The sequence below is a fragment of the Chionomys nivalis genome, chromosome 9 (genome assembly GCF_950005125.1).
Source record: "Chionomys nivalis chromosome 9, mChiNiv1.1, whole genome shotgun sequence".
NCBI classification, from domain to species: Eukaryota; Metazoa; Chordata; class Mammalia; order Rodentia; family Cricetidae; genus Chionomys; species Chionomys nivalis.
The window spans coordinates 78,156,628-78,173,351 of NC_080094.1; the positions used below are offsets into that span (position 1 = coordinate 78,156,628).

The following is a 16,724-nucleotide window of genomic DNA, read 5'->3' on the forward strand; positions in this document are numbered from 1 at the left end:
GATGTTTACATGATATTAAGATTCGGTTTCTTGTTTGATCTTCAGATCAACATAACTTATTGAGCAATTCAAAAGACATACTTGGTAAATCCATTACACAGAAAGGACTGGCTAAATACTGAAGAGACATGACAACTGTTCATTTGGATCTTCCATCTGATGCTGTAGAGAGCATAATACAAGGCGATAAGCAGATATACAAAAGGATTTTCAAATAAACCCAAGAAAGGACTGAGATAGAACACAGTTCGGAAGTGCTATCCTGGCAAGAATACCAGAGTTATGGAAGGATCATCTGCTTTCTAGTTAAGAAAGGAACTGTGTGGTTCAAAGTAAAATATAAATACAACTTGAAATGATGGAGCACAGGGAAAAAATGGTGTTGCACTGACCTTCCAAACAAAGCCTGATAACAATGAGAAAAAAAGAAAAGAAAGTAAAAAGTGTAAAATATCTTTAAATTATGTAGATGATCTAGACATAATTTGAAAGCATAATTTTGACCCTATGTCTGATCAACTACAAGCACATCTAAGGTAAGGCCTACATCTTCTCAAATCTTGCTTCAAATGTGTATTCAAAGAGTGAAAATACCCCATAAAAATTATCTGAAATGCATATGCCCTTTGATTTTTAAAAAATAGAATCTCAAAGAACTTGAGATATACGTGCCTGTGTGTGTGTGTGTGTGTGTGTATGTGTGGTGTGGTGTGTGCGTGTGTGAACATGGGAAGTAAGGATATTGCTTCCTGAGAATGTGTACAGAACAATTGCTGAGAGCATCAAATCTGATAGAATCCCAAGTGACAGTACCTATTAATGTGTTTGCAAGGGTACAACAATCCTCAGAACATATAATAAAATTTTACTCCCTGGGTGGTGATAGTGCAGGCCTTTAATCCCAACACTAAGTGAATCCTCCGTGAGTTCAAGGCCGCCCAGGTGAACAAGAGCTAGTTCAAGGACAGACTCCAAAGATATAAACAAACCCTGTCTCAGGAAATCAAAAAATAAAATAAAATTTGACTCACTGCGTGTGGGTATATGTGCATTTAGGTATGTGTGTGCGTGCGTGTGTGTGTATGTGTGTGTGTACATAGCTCATGTCTTTTAGGTTTATTTGAAAGTTTTTCTTCCTTTTATATGAACTAGCTTGCTTAATATTCTTTTTTCTCAGTGTTGCTTCTCCAATAATTGGGAAAATGTGGTGATTTGTAATGGGTCTCCAACTCATTAGTGTAATTTAGCCAGGTTCTACTGTATCTCACCAGACACACAAACAAGGCTGCTGCACACATCTGTTTCTGAAGCTCTATTTCATAATCATCCATAATATTTGTGCTTTAAAACTGGGAAATGATTACCCCTTAATCAGCTGTTTGTGTTACTGGGCTGCACAAATATAAGTAGTATAATCCATAAATAATTTTAGAATAAATCATAACAAAATTTCCATTTGCATAGAACTTTAGAAATTTAAAGTATATACAGCTTTTAAAGACATATCTAAGCATACACAGACACATATACACATATTTCCTTAAGAAAGAAGGTGTTAAATGACCTAGAAAAGAACATCTTAGAGATATTTCCAACTACAGGTATTTGTTTATCCAGGTGGATGCTCCAAGATTTTTAACAGTCATATTACTCTACCTTTCTACCTATCTACCTTTCAATTTTAAAAATATGTACTTCGTAATTTTCCAGAAAGAATAAATTTAGGAAATGAATATGAAGTTGTAGACAAATGAAAAACACAGAATGCATGCCAGTTGTTGTGATTCAGATTTGGCAGATAAAACATTACTCCTTCTGAAGGATGTTTATATCTACCAACAGCAAATTGGAGGCAGTTGTCAAATGCTCAATGTGGGTCTGCAGACTGGGAAAACTTGGCAATCTTAAAGTCAAATCAGTCATAATCCCACTCAAGAATTTGAGAAACTAGTCTGGTAGACTGTAAGCAACCAAATGGATGCTACCACTGTGAAGTTCTAAACTGCTTAAAACAAGGAGTGCACAGGACAGAGACTACAACAGATGCAGACTAGGAAAGGGTTAATGATACCTCCATATGAGAAAGTCAACTTGGGGCTGATCTTGGAAAGTTGAAGCTGGACAGAAAGCTGAAAGTATAGGAAAGCCAAGAGGAATGATGATCCTCCTAGTAAGTATGACAGATGGGAAGAGTTCTTGCTAAGAAATACGGGGGTAGGGAGGGATGACTGAGGTAGAGAAATGTGTCTTCTGATTCTGGATTCCCAATTTAGCAACCATTACTGAAAGTGACTAAAAAGGAGAATGGACCTGTCCTGGGCACAGACACAGGAAGAAATGAACTCTTCCTATTCTTGTTTCTGAAACACAGAATCAACATGTCCACAAATACTGACAGCAGTGACCTAAGATAATAGCTGATTAAGAAGTTGGTAGGAAAAATCAAAAACTGTCTCACTTCTCCAAGTAGGTGTTATGGTTTTTAACAGGGTTTTGAATTAGAATTCCCTGATTTCAAAGAGCTTCGCTTTTCTTCTGTTTTTCTGGTAGTTTACCTTGAATCAAGACCCTAACTCAAATATCAGGACACCCTATGAAGAAAGCTAGCACATTTGTAAGTCCTTCATTGTTCAATTGTCCTGGCTGTAGCTTGAAAGAAAGAGAACATTTTCTTGAAGCAGAGAAAGTACCTCTTACATCTCTCAAACCTCAAGCCAAAGTGTCATGCTAAGACCGAAAGGTCAAAAGTTAGCTTTCAACCAGCTCTCCAGGTTTTGGTTGGTATTACTGTCAAAAGTTAAAGGTGTTTGTTATGTCTTGATTTCCAACTTCATATTTTACAACAATAAATAAGGTAAGGGAAGTTTTGAAAAAGTGTTTTATAGAGAAAAAATTCAGGAAAAATTTTAACTGGAGGGTATTGGTAAATCTAAAGGAAAATAAAGAGGGGAATAAAGAATAGGGGCAAACTTTGTTTAAGGCTGACTAAAGGCTCAAATTGGAGGAGGTGGAGCACCTGGGTTGTGTAGCCATTTTCAAAGACACAGATGTCTACACAGCTTGTAATGATCTATTTCTTTAGACGAATCACAAGCTGAATAAACTTGGTTTCCCTGTCAGCATCTCCAGAATAAAGATGTACCTCTTTGCATGACTGTGGTGCATCTGTAGCAACCTCACTGAGAATATCTTGAGGGCTCTTTTTTTTTCTTCAAAACACTCTGGAAAATCTCAAACCATTTCTTCATTTTTGCTCGTTATTGAACTGTTTATTTAGTGTCAGACCTAGTTATCTTTCTCTACTACATCTCCAACCAAGAACGCCTCTGTTTTGTTTCTGTAGAACTCTGTACTACTTTGGCTATCCTGTTAACTTTTCCTTTATCAATATAATGACAATATTTTAGTGATTACTCATATTGTTTACACTTTTGTTCTACATAATTAGATTACACATGCAGTAAACCACATAATGTGTTCAGCAAACAAATAGAGAGTAGACATGGGCAAATGAAATGGTTACAAAAATTGAAAAATAGAATATTTTCATACAGAATATTAATTATTCAGTAAAGATTTTGATTTAGTGATGTCAAATGATCTCAACTGATATTTATGGCTTCATTGTGAAATTCAGACGTAGGAATTAGGTTTGATTACTGATTATTTTTAAAGATATGTTTGTCCATCTGATACATCTCAGAGGAAACAGAATATACTATATAGGTGTAACAGAGTTGCTTTTTGAAGGTTCTTGTGGGAGTAGAGGGTTGAATAGAGGTATGCTGACAAAGATGATAGAAATGAATGTCAATCTTGGAGCTGCAAAGACATATAGAAGAGGGAGGCAAGGAGGAACAAGAGGACAAAAAAAATGAAAGAGAATGAGGGAGGTGTAGCATCAATCAGAAGAAAACATGAAGAGATCTTTAGTTAGGAGATCTTTACTTAGATCCTATTTCAGGAAAGGTCTTGTACCAAGGTGGACCTGCTGACATTTCAAACCTATTCTCATATATTCTATGACACTGGGGTCAAAGGGAATTTACTAGTAAGATGCTCAACACTTTCCAATAGGCCAGATTTCTTGATAGAAGAAAGATCCTAAGCAGACCATGTAAACATGGTTTCTCTTTAAATAAGGAAGTGCTGGATTCTGCCCTCCTGTAAATCTGTAGTCCAGATTGCTTATGGTCATGACATAATGTCTACACCAAGCAAAAATCAAAAAATCTATTTGCTTGCTACTAGGTTTGAAGCAAAATATGTTACTTTATTAGGATAACTATGCAAATTGTTTGTCCTTCACATTTTTACTCTTTTATTCAAACATTATCTTGGTATGTGTAGAAAATCTGCTTTACTTAAACATATCTTCTATATTGATTCTCTAATAGATTCGTAATAGGTGAGGTCACAGGTTTTATTTTAGGCAATTGTTGACAAATGTGCCCTGAAAATTTGTCTACTCCATCCTTGATTCTATGACTTGACACGTAAAATACACATATGTAGCTATTACTAAGATAAAGTACTGGAACCTGTCATCACTGAGTAACTGAGTATTTTTCCATCAAGTATTAGAAGGCTAAGTTATTTCTCACATACATACTTGTATAAATATAAAGGTATATCTAAAATGATATAAAAATACAATTGAATATTTTCATTGCATCTAAACTCGAGATAAATTTTGTACAAGGATGAGAGATTTAAAATTAAATTTTCATGCTTTTCTTTGGCACAAGCAAGTCGAAGGCAGATTATTATCTCTTCTCTTTAATTAGAAAACTTCTCAGATGAGAAGATTGCTCAGTCACTAGGATAAAGTGCTTGCTTTGCAAGGCATGAGGTTCTGAACTCACTTTCCAAAACCAATCTAAAAATCATTGGTCATGTTGGTGGATGTTGTGATGCCACTACTGGGACGGCAAAAAGAAGTGAAGCTGAGACTTGCTGGCCAGCTACTCTAGTCCACTTGGTGAGTTCCAGGCCATTGAAAGGCGCAGCCTCATGAAAAGGTGAACTGTACCTAAGGAATGAAACCCAAGGCTGTTCTAACTTCCACATGCACTCACGTACACGTTTGTTTGTCCGTACACACAGGGGTGCACACATATATACACGAATGTAGGAGCTTCCAAAATGTGGTTTCTTTTCCTCCTTTTTATAACAAAACTGGGAGTTCCATTCTAGAATTACAATTTCTTCAGACCCTTTGTATCTGTGTGTCAGACAGACAAAAACACTTAATATTGTTCGTTCATGTCATATAACTGTTTTAATACCTTCAACATACAAAAATAATCCTATAAACTAAAATTCTAAGATACAATCATAATTATTATTAGTGATGATTAAAAGCAAACGATGTTCCTTAGTATCACAATGAAATCCTTTTGATTGAGAGAAAATCCTATCCGAATCTCTGTTCTTGGTGGTTCATAAGATTGACTTTTCCTAGTCATTTTACAATTCTGCAAGTCAAGGTACTGAAGTACAGATAGAAAGTTAACCTACCTAAAGTTCAATTACTAAAATGTGGGTACACAGACTGATACTTTCTATGACGTTCGTTCTATCAATGCCTCCAAACTTTCAATTGAAGTATAATGCCCCACCTAATGCCAACCATTCCAATAAGACTTGTAAAATCATGAAAGAAAAAGATGCCTGCCTCAAGCTCTAGACTCATCTAATTACCATAAAATATAAACTACTAATGATGTACTGTACAACGGATATTAACTGATTCAAAGGGAAAATATTCTCAGATCTCTTAGAAACAACAATGATTATATATATATATATATATATATATGGACACCGTAATGTAAAAGAATAGACTTGAGTTTTTGTTTACAATGCTTTTTCCATTTTCTTTCTTTATTTTATTTAATTAATTAATTTATTTTTAAATTTCCGCCTCCTCCCCGCCTCCCTTTTCTCTCCCCCTTCCCCCACTCCCCACGCCCCACTCCCCTCCCCCTCCCTCTCCAGTCCAAAGAGCAGTCAGGATTCCCTGCCCTGTGGGAAGTTCAAGGTCCTCCCCCCTCCATCCAGGTCTAGGAAGGTGAGCATCCAAACAAGCTAGGCTCCCACAAAGCCAGTACATGCAGTAGGATCAAAACCCAGTGCCATTGTCCTTGGATTCTCAGCAGCCCTCAATGTCCACCATATTCAGAAAGTCCGATTTTATCCCATGCTTTTTCAGTCCTAGTCCAGCTGGCCTTGGTGAGCTCCCAATAGATCAGCCCCACTGTCTCAGTGGATGAGTAGTAACCTAAAATCTAATATTTGGGGTAAAAATTTAACCTCCTTTTGCTTTGTGTACTGAGAAAATAGCTACCTCATTAAGTTTGTACAGATTTTTTTCTCTTTACTTTATGAGTGTTTTGAATATGTATGTGTACCACCTGCATGCCTACTGCCAGAGGTGATCAAAAGAGGCATCAGATCCTTTGGAACTGGGTTTACAAATGATTGTGAACCTTCATGTAGGTGCTGGAAATCAAACCCTGTTCCTCTCAGGATCAGCAGGAGCTCTGAACTGCTCATTCATTGTCTTGCTCCCAAATTCACTAATAATTTAAGAGAGTACATACATTTCATAACTGTCCAGAACACAGAATACAACTATTACTTTTTGTGATAATTATAACTTACTGTATTAGTTTGATGTGCACTGTCAATATAATCTGCAGTATATGCTGGAGAAAATTTCTTTAGCTCCATCCCCAGGTTGTGGCACTCAGGGCAGCAGTGTGAGTATGTGTGTGTGTTACTGTGAATCACTGACATCTATTTTCCCTCTTTTGCTGCTCTAGACCTGAATTATGTAAAATGGAATTTTAAGTGCTGGGAGTTTAAATTCGGTCTTTGTTCCAAGCAAATCATAAAGCAGAGTCCATTCATTACTGGATAGTAAGAGTCCACATTCTGAAGGGCAGAGCCCAGCTCTGTTCACGTACAGGGAAAGGCTGACTAGGCAGAACAGAAATACCTGGGTCAAGTGGTACCAGCCTTGCAGAGTTAGCAAAGCAGAATTGGGCTCCTCGCTGACAGCTCAGCTAGCTACATTAATAGGAACAAGGCTTTTTACATCTTTAGCAATATGTTCTTGAACTAAATAAAGGTCGCACACAATGACATAGCTCCATATGGGTCAGATGCTAGAAGAAGACTCTTAATTCTGTTAAACTATCAAGTCAAAATTCTAAGGAGCAGCCCTGCAATTGCAGCATGCCACATTCAAATGCTGGAATTCCAGCAAAGGGAAATGAAGAGAGACCTGCACGTCTCACAGAAGTGACCACCTGGCAGTGCCTTTCAGCTCGCTACCTAATAAATAGATATGTTTCATTGTCTGTGATCAAAAGGAGACAGTAGATAAAGAGCAATGTTAACAGCATTTGCTGACATTTGAATTGTTTCTGTAGCGACATATGGATGGATGCACATGATTCTACTTACATTCAGTATCATTTTGACAATTGTAAGCGTAAGTGCAACATCTGGAAAGTGCTTAGGCTGCTCTGAGAAAGTCTGATGAATCCTTCAAGCTAACTTACAGAAACATAGCTTCATCTCTCCAGCTTTAGCCCTCTGCATAAGGATAAAAATATCCTGAATTAGGTTGGTCCTTCTCTTCCTTAAACTAGATTAAGATTGATAAAAAACAAACAAACAAACAAACTGTGAGCTACCAACCTAAATCTAATTTCATATGAAAGGTTTTACTGACTGAATTATGAAGCCATCAGAGAAATCTTTTTGATTGGCTATTCCTTTTTTACAGAATAGGAAACTGAGGCTTTGAGAGATGATCTATTCCAAGTCTGTTCAACTGCAAAGCTAATATTGTTAACATACATTGTCTTTATCGCTGCCTTGTAATCCTAGTCTGTCTCATACATGCAATTCAATTTGATAATGCTTGTCCTCATTAAGACCTGGCTGTTACTGTAGATAAATATGCTACCCTATTTATACAGTTTCCAAATGCCACACAAATTCTTGTGTACAGTTTTATTATGGACAGGAATTTTTAGATCTTACAAACTCTGTAATAGCCTGTGTATCCTTGCCAAAAAGTTAGAATGTCCCAGTGCTTTTCTTCACCTTCTTTCCTTCCTTCCTCCCTCCTTACCTCCGTCTCCCCTTCATCCCTTCCTTCTTTCTTTCCTTCCTTCCCATTTATTCCTTTCTCCCTCCTTCCTTCCCTCCCTCCTTCCCTCCCTCCCTCCCTCCCTCCCTCCCTATCTCCTTTCTTTCTTTCCTTCCTTCCTTCTTTTCTTTTATAGTCATTTCTGGAAATCCAATACCAATGATCATTTTACAGTTGCAATGTTTTCTATTTTTCATGAATCTACAAATGTTTTGACTCCTATATCCTGACCAGTCACTTAAAAATTTATACATGTATGTATGTACATGAATACACACACATATATATTATATATATATACAAACACATACATATATACATGCACAAACACACACACACACAAACAGAGACTCTACCAAGCAACTACAAAAGGAGGTAAAGTTAACAGTTGGAAAAATAAGCAAACTATAGCAAAAAATAGTACTATCTGATCACAAAGAAAACACATCTTGTTTAATAGATTTCATTTAAAATTGTATCGGACAAATATACTTTGTTTCCAAATTATATTTGAGGATCTTATTAAGCAGTAAACAATACTGTCGGATATCTTCTGATCTCAATCCAGAGTTTACTGTCTCCTGGTTATAACCCAAGCATCCACTATGCCTTATCTTAGTTATTGCTATGTGGTCCCAAATTTAATACAGATAATTGAATGGATTTATTTAGTCTATTCCAACATTAAACTCCCTATCCAGTTCACAGAACAGTTAAACATCTTTTCTTTTGTAATAATGGAAATCCCAGAAAATTTGTTTTTAGTAGTAAGGAACAATAATTAGGGCATATAATACATCCATTGTATAGATTATTTATTCCATCTGGAGACTCAAGACTTTGCATTTCCTTCTGTAGGTTGAAGCTCTGACCCTGTTTGCCCCATCGTTGTTTGCATCAGCCTAACCTAAGATTTTATGTAGCTCTAAGCTGTAGTAATGACTCAGCAATCAAAACCTCAGGGTCAGGATGCTTGGTTTGTTTGTTCTGACAGGGCCAGAGAGCCAAGAGTTCTTTTTCATATTGAACTAACTGGACAATCTTCCTGGCTTCCTTTAAAGGATCTCAGTAGCTAACTTTCCAGCTGTCAACTCTGTCTGTTTGAGAGTGAAGGAACTATTCATGTGTTAAGTGTCTTGGGTATTAAAAGCATAGAAAATCACTGGAGAGTGTTGGGTCTGGTTGGCTGAGTTGAGCAAAGAGCCAGAGAAAGGCCTTCCCACTAACTGGAATTAAAAAGAGGAGGAAATGGAAGTTCCCTTATTCTCCCCCAATAAATTCAAAGCAGTCCTTTATCAATTCATTCTTTAAAAGTATCCTTGCATCTATTTATTTGAAGGAACATCATTGTCTTCATTGGGTATGCTGACATACTATTCCTACTGAAATGGAAGTTCCCATCCCTCCTCTTTCCTTGCCTTTTGCCTTTGAATTCACCAAGCAAGAAAGCCAAGCATGTTAAACCTCAAAATACTCTCTACCAAAACTCAAGGTTCAAAAAAGTCTGCCATGAACCCTGGAGTAAAGTCTGAGCAGAAGCTGTTTACTGTTGCTATACCTGAGCCAAACATAGTGAGGCAAAGTTGCATTTGCACAAACAGCATCTGGAGCCCTTGGGATGCAATGGCTTTGCTTTATACATTGTGCCAGCTGAAGTCTGAACATTCTGGGTTGACTGATACTTCACTGCTATTATTAACCTAAAATAACTGATAATGAAAACATTGTAACTTCTAGAAGATTCTCTCCTTACAATTATTAACTCTCAAATAAATAAAAGACAGAATAATATCCATTTGCTTTCAAATAGTGTTGAGAATTAATCTACGCAATTAATTTCCCCACACCCCCAGTTTAAATCCACATGCATATTGACTGAGAATGTGAGTGGGAAGGAGGCAGATAAAGTTAGACAGTCTCAAAGCAAAGAGGCACTAGTTTGCTGACTTCCAGAATGGCATTAAGAAAGGACTTCTCTTTTTTTCCGAATAGTAGTATCAAGTAGATGACCCAAAGCACTGCCCGCTCTCCCGAGAACTAGTTATCAGAAGCCGCAGGTGAATGAGCAGTTGAGAAGGAAAGGAATAATCAGTATCTTTACAGAGTCTGGAAGGCCCCTGATAGCCTGCTGCACCCTGCTGGCATCTGGAACTTCCCTGCCCTTCTTTTCTTAAACTTTGTGTTTCCTATTTATGTATCTACTACTGACTTTGAGTTTCATAATCCTTAACTCATCCTCTCCTTTAGAAAAAAAATAAAATTCTAATTATGACTGCTACTGTGCTTCAGTCACTTAAATAAAAAAAAGAAGAAGAATAGAAAATGCCCTTTTTCTAATAATGAAACAATAGCTGGAATCTATGAGAAAAAATACACCAGTTAATAATAGCCAGTAAGAAGGGTATATCATGACGTGTGTCTCAGAGTTTTCCCACAGAGTGTCCATCAGAAAACTGTGTGGAGTGTCAGTCACAGGGCCAGCTGGGGGCAGGGAACAGCTCTTAGCAGCTGCAGTTAAGCTCCTCCAACATCCGTGTACAACAATCATTAGATAACCTTGTCTTTACATTTCGTTTCTTTGCTTATTTGGTAATTTCCCTTACAGGAAATAAGAAAAAATATCAGTTTCTTTTAGTATGAGGTCTGACATCTCCAAATTTGGATGCAGTTGTGAATCTTTGACTACATCAGTCATGTCTGAATAGATCTCCTATGCTGTAATTAGCATCTTTTAGCTAAAGATAGTCATCAGTAGTTGGAAAGCATTGCTTAGGTGTGCCCTCCTTTGCCTAGTTAGCATACTTGTCATCTCTGCCATGAACATGATCACAACAGTCTTTAGAGTTGGCTCACAGCCCACAGAAAGTCCCCACTCCACTTCAGATACACCACAATGGACAGTTCCTGAGGAAGACCAACATTCTAGCACTTTCGCTTGGGGATTTGGGCATTTTAGAAATCTATTTACAAGTTGTTTTCCCTATTTGGTAGAAGCGAGGTGCCAAATCGGACATAAATATATTCACAAATACAGAGATGCAGACACAGTTACAGTGAAATAGTATTTTTCTTTTTGAAATCAAAAACGGGGGGGGGGCAAAAATTTAAGGCACAGGTAACCACCAGGGATCATTGAGGAGCCTGAGCCCAGCAAGACGTGTGACTGAAGTCACATGAATTCCGATGCTGCTTTCTTTTACAGCCAAGAATACATAATTAGGAGCAATTTTCAACCACACTTCCTTCTCTAGGGACTGCACTGGTTGAGAAAATGTTCCCAAACAACAGATACCGGTAGTCTGAAGCAGGGGACACGGTGTTTAAAAGGGTTAATGAGATGCAGCAGGAAGAGTCAGACCAAAAGTGAGGCTGACAACACAAACAGTTCCCACTTTGTTCTCATTTGCTCCTGGTAGTGGCTGTGCTCCCCCGAGCACATATAACTGCTCTTGGGGGGAAAAAATCTTCAGGACTCTACTTTTCAGTTATTATAAAAGTCTGATTACACCCCCACTGCCATCCCATGCAGTCTCTGAATATGTTCGATTTTGCTTCTGTCTCCGTACTTCGGCCAGCAGCTAACCTCAATGATTTGCCCCTGAATTTTAGAGATTTCTTTCAAAAAAGGCAGCACTTTTTATTTTTCTCACAAATTTGCCGATTTCCTACATCCAGAATTCACCATGAAAACATTAAGAAGAGGTGTATAAACTGACAAAGGGGGTGATCATTCAAATAGAAATGTAAATAACCTCCTTGGCATGAGAATAACCCCAAATGCCACACACTGGTTCCTCTCTGCATTACAATCGCAAAGTGTGCGCTTATGAACTGCATATGGAATCGGAAAACACAAACATCGTAAAAAAAACAAGGTACCAGAGCTGAGTGGTCTGGTGACTTACCTTCTCAAGTGGATCCTCAAAGTTCACCAAGGAAAATTTTAAATCCTCTAGCTGGTCATACACCACTCTAATTTCCTTTCCTCTTCTCTCTCTCTGTCTCTCTCTCTCTCTCTCTCTCTCTGTGCGTGTTTGTCACATAAGAAAAAAATTATCAACTTTCAAAGGTTCCATTTATTTGATCCACCAGCAACGGCAAGAACGTGTCCAAGAGACTCCGCCAAAAAGTAACCCAAAAACTCATCAAAGGCGAAAGGAGCCGGGGAGTAGGGCAGAGACGGGGCGGTGAGAGGTGGGGGACTATAGATTGGGAGCCCCACTGCCTGGAGATTATTTTCACGCTGTTGAGATCTCGTCTTGTGCGTTATACCTGCTTTGGTTGTCACACAAATCCACACACACAGGACGGACACTCACACAATCTCTCTCACGAGAAAGCAGTCACCCACACGCAGGAACACATACAAACACATAAGCACTCACAGAAGCCTGTGTAATGAAAACTGTCAGTAGTAACCTCCAAGAGGTGCTGTGAGCTGCAGATGGTATGGCTTGCGGTTACCTTCCCAGGTCTGTGGAGAATCAAAAGAACATCCAAAATCAGGGGGGTAGGGGGTGAGAACTAGATCCCGGATTCCTCTCCCCGAGGCAGATGTATCAAGCCAGGAGCGAGTCAATCAGCAGAGGTGTCTGCTTGCACGGTGCCCCGGATTATGGCAAGGTTATTAATCTTGATGCGCTGCATGCCCCCACCCCCACCACTCGGCTGCCTGCATTGAGATGATTGCCAGAGCCGTGTCTGTCCCTGCTCTACTGCATTTTGCTCAGCGCTCTGATGCTGCAAGTGAGACACAGTGGAGGCAAGAATACTAATAAGGTGGTTAGCTACAGTTTCTTCAAGGCAGTCGGCACGCAGTACAGTAAACGTGGACTTCCCAGGGCTCTGTGTGTGTGTGCCTGCTTGTCTGCAGGGAGGGCAGCGAATCCATCTCCCGCCAGCAGGAGAGATGGCTTGCATTCTGCTGCGGAGGACTATATCATCAGAATAGTCACTGTCCTGCATCCATTGTTTCTGACAGTATTTTGCTTGGGATGAAGAAGTGGGGGTAAGGGTTTAGAAGCCTGGAGCTGGTATTTGAAAGAGGTGGAGAAAAAAAAAACCACACACACAAAAAGTCCAGGGAGACAAATTAGCTTTATATATAGGCTCCAAGGAGGCTAAGGCAGATTTTTAACATGCTGCTGCCCTAGCTGTTAAATGGAAATACAAAGCAATTTAAAAAACCAGCCTTAGCCTATAAATCTTATAGTTGGCAACAAGTATCTGAATTTGACTGATGGGACAGTGAACGAATGGATTTCTGGGGATATAAAAAGTTTGCTCATGTCTTCTTCTTTGTAGCCTGGATCCAGTGAATGCTGAGAACCAAAGTTCAGTCATTTAAAATGTGAATTTCAACTTTTATTTATTATTATTTAATTGATGTTATTTATGTTAGTGTATTATTATTGTCATTATTAATTACTATTATTGTTCTCAAGTTGTAGAGAGTATTTGGGTAGCATAGTGACACTGTATTTCTTTTCGTACCAAAACATGCAAGTAAATAGATGTCTAATATGCTAAATCCCTCAGATGCTGGACTTTAGTCTTCTTCTTTAAGGTTGAGACTCACATTGTAATACTGCTTCTTTGGTCAAGGATACTCACTGAATTCCTTTAGTTCAATTAAAACGGTATATCTGGAAAATAATTACACAATTGGAGAAGATGAGAAGAGTTGTGGAGCTTTGTAATACTGGGTATGTCCAGCAGATGTCATAAAATAGGAGGGAGGCGAGAGAATGCCACCCAGAACAACAAACATGAATTAATCATGTGTTTAATAACACAGGTTTAATAAAATAGATGATGTCCACTTGGAATACTGAAATTTTATAAAATGTAAAAGGAAAAGGTACCCAGAGAACAGCCCCACATGTGTAGTTTTCAGAGTTTTCCCCTCCAGTCACCATTCCACATTGTCCATTATCTATCATTAATATTGCACAAAATCCTACCCCACTAAGATGGGAATTTTTGCCTCTGATGGCTTCTCTACTCTACAAAACAGAATTCAGTACTGCCTTGCAAATACAACAAATACCAGATAAAGACACAAAACTGATCCTGGAATGAAACAAATTAGGTGATTAAAGATTAATAAGTAACATGTGTGATATTTCAATTTTAACACAATAATCCTGTTTGATCTTGATCATGGTCATAAACATCAGCTTTAAAGAATTATTACTGTCTGCTATATCATTGCAGTCTTCTATTACTGAGCTGTACAATATTGATAAATACATAATCAAAAACATACAAAACCTTTGATTGTTATCCATTTGAGTTATTATTTTTGTTTTCAAGGTTAATTTTGTTCTGAGAATCGAACCCAAGACCTTCTGTATGTTAAGCTGAGTCCTGTCACTAAGTTACAACTTCACTTCCTCTAAATATGACAGCTTTTTCAAAAATCTACCTATCCCTGTAGCTTTTATTTAGCCAAATGTGACTGATTAATGAAAACCCACTGCTTCATAGCACAAGTTGGTCTGTATGTCAATAGAACATGGAGTTGAAAGCTTGGGCTTGAGAACTGACTCAGATTTAGGTTCACATGCTACAGTTACCTTCCTTTAAGATAATCTCCAGGAAAATGTGTGCCTCTGTATCATTTTATTTGTTGATGAGAGAGAGATCATTTTGATGTCACTTTTTGGGAGGACATTTATATCTAAATAAAATTATATAAAGTCTGGAATAAATCAATATCTACTGTATGCTTCATGTATTTACTGACACAGCCTAAGATATATGTGACATATATGTTGATGAACAAAGTAGATACTGATTCTTATTATAGCAGTTCTGCCTACATAGAGCATCATGTGACATCAACCAGTCAAGTCTTTCGGGGTTGAAAGTGTGTTTTTAAATTTATTCTTACATATAGCTTTTCCAATCTCATTTTTGTAAGGCTATAGTTTCAAACATTTGGTAGTCCTTGTGTGTGCATTTATATGCATGCTTGCATCTATCTGTGTGCTTCAAGACTAATGTGGGGGAAAATTTCACTGTCTTGATTGCCTGACATCTGGACTCAAGTGGAATATGTATTTAGAAAGACAATTTAATGGTCATGTACTGCTTCCTAATCAGACACTTGCTTTGAAGTCAGTAGTGTCACCAAGCCTCAAAATACTGGTTGGTTCTAAACAAAACAATGAACTAAAGGTCTGCCATCCACTAAAGTGGATACCCTACTTCCCAGTGAGATGACATGTGAAGCTGGAGGGATTGGATCTAGGAAGATCTACTTAGCGGAATGACACATTGATGTTTAAACACACTGTAGTAACAGACAAGTCACTCTTATTTTCCCAGGTCCTTTTCTCCCAGTAAACAGGGACTAATATGTAACTGGCTTCACTCAAAGCCTTCATTCCTGGCATGGTTTGCCCTGCTAGCACCCTGGAGGGAATATATAAGTGTTATTCTTTTGTTTTGTTTTTAAATATTTGTATGATTATTTATTTATGTATATGGCTGTATATGAGGAGGACAAAGGGATGTCAGTTTGCCTGGAGCTGGAGTTACAAGCAATGCCGTACTGCCTGTTATAGGTAATCAGAAATAAACTCAGGTATATTCTCTTAACCGTTGAGTCATCTCTCCAGTTCCCAAAAATGCAGTTTTTTTTGTTTTTTTTTTTTTTTCTCGGAGCTACAGACACAAGAAGAAGAATCTGGACAAACAAGAGCTGACCAGTCTTTCCCAGTTCATTACCATTAATCCAGACTTTCTCTGATCACTTTTATTTAACTCGTCTGCTCAAAAAATACAGATGCTGTCTATTGGATCTTTGTTTCTGAGGGGTCTCGTGCGTTATTCTAGATAAGTTGGCCCGGTTTTCACTGCCTACATTTTCTTTTATTACAGAGTATTCATGTGAGAACTTGATGATGAATGAGGTAATGTATTGTTTTGTTTTCCTTCAAGTGTCATGACCTTACCCTCATGAGTGAAGTTCTAAGGAAGAAACTCAAAGGAGATGATATCTGTTTTCTATATGACGATGTAGTAAGTAGTAAGTATGGGACCATCTACAAAAAAGGATGAGGACCCTTACCAAAGCTAGATTATCTAGTAACACCTTTACTGCGAACTTAATTCTTCTCCAAAACTAAAACAAATTTAGTTTCTCTGTTTAAGCTGTTCATTCTGTGTATGATTGCTTTAGTAAAATAAATTCCATGAGAAATTAGTACAGTTCATAAATGATCATAAGTGGTCGATTCCAAGACAAAACATTACAGATTATAACCAAAAATGAGATATTAATTTAAATGCCTAAATTCAAAACTTCTTGGCTATTGATCATTGAGGAATTATTATCTACCTTGGAAGTCACTTGGCAAGGAGGAAGAAAAATAATACGGTAGCCGCAGAGTAGCAGTTGTATCTGACATGCTACAGAGTCTCAAAAGCACACATACGAGATAAAAACTTCAGGCCGTATAATTTGAATGTTTGCTGATAGACACAGGTTTCTTCAGTGGGTATGTTGTGATAGAGTGGACAACTTGTATAGTATAGCTAAGCAAAAATT

General features: G+C 37.9%; 1 protein-coding gene across 6 annotated transcripts in view; it reads right to left on the bottom strand.

Moving 5' to 3' along the window:
• Positions 1–12,724, bottom strand: part of Lrrc4c (leucine rich repeat containing 4C) — a 1,388,491-nt gene extending 1,375,767 nt beyond the window's left edge. For 5 of the 6 annotated variants that reach the window (XM_057780297.1, XM_057780292.1, XM_057780296.1 and 2 more), the window contains exon 1: positions 12,073–12,724. The gene's annotated coding sequence lies outside the window, so the exon portion shown is untranslated. The remainder of the gene's footprint in view (positions 1–12,072) is intronic. The other variant, XM_057780295.1, reaches the window with a different exon arrangement.
• Between the last annotated feature and the right edge of the window lie 4,000 nt (positions 12,725–16,724).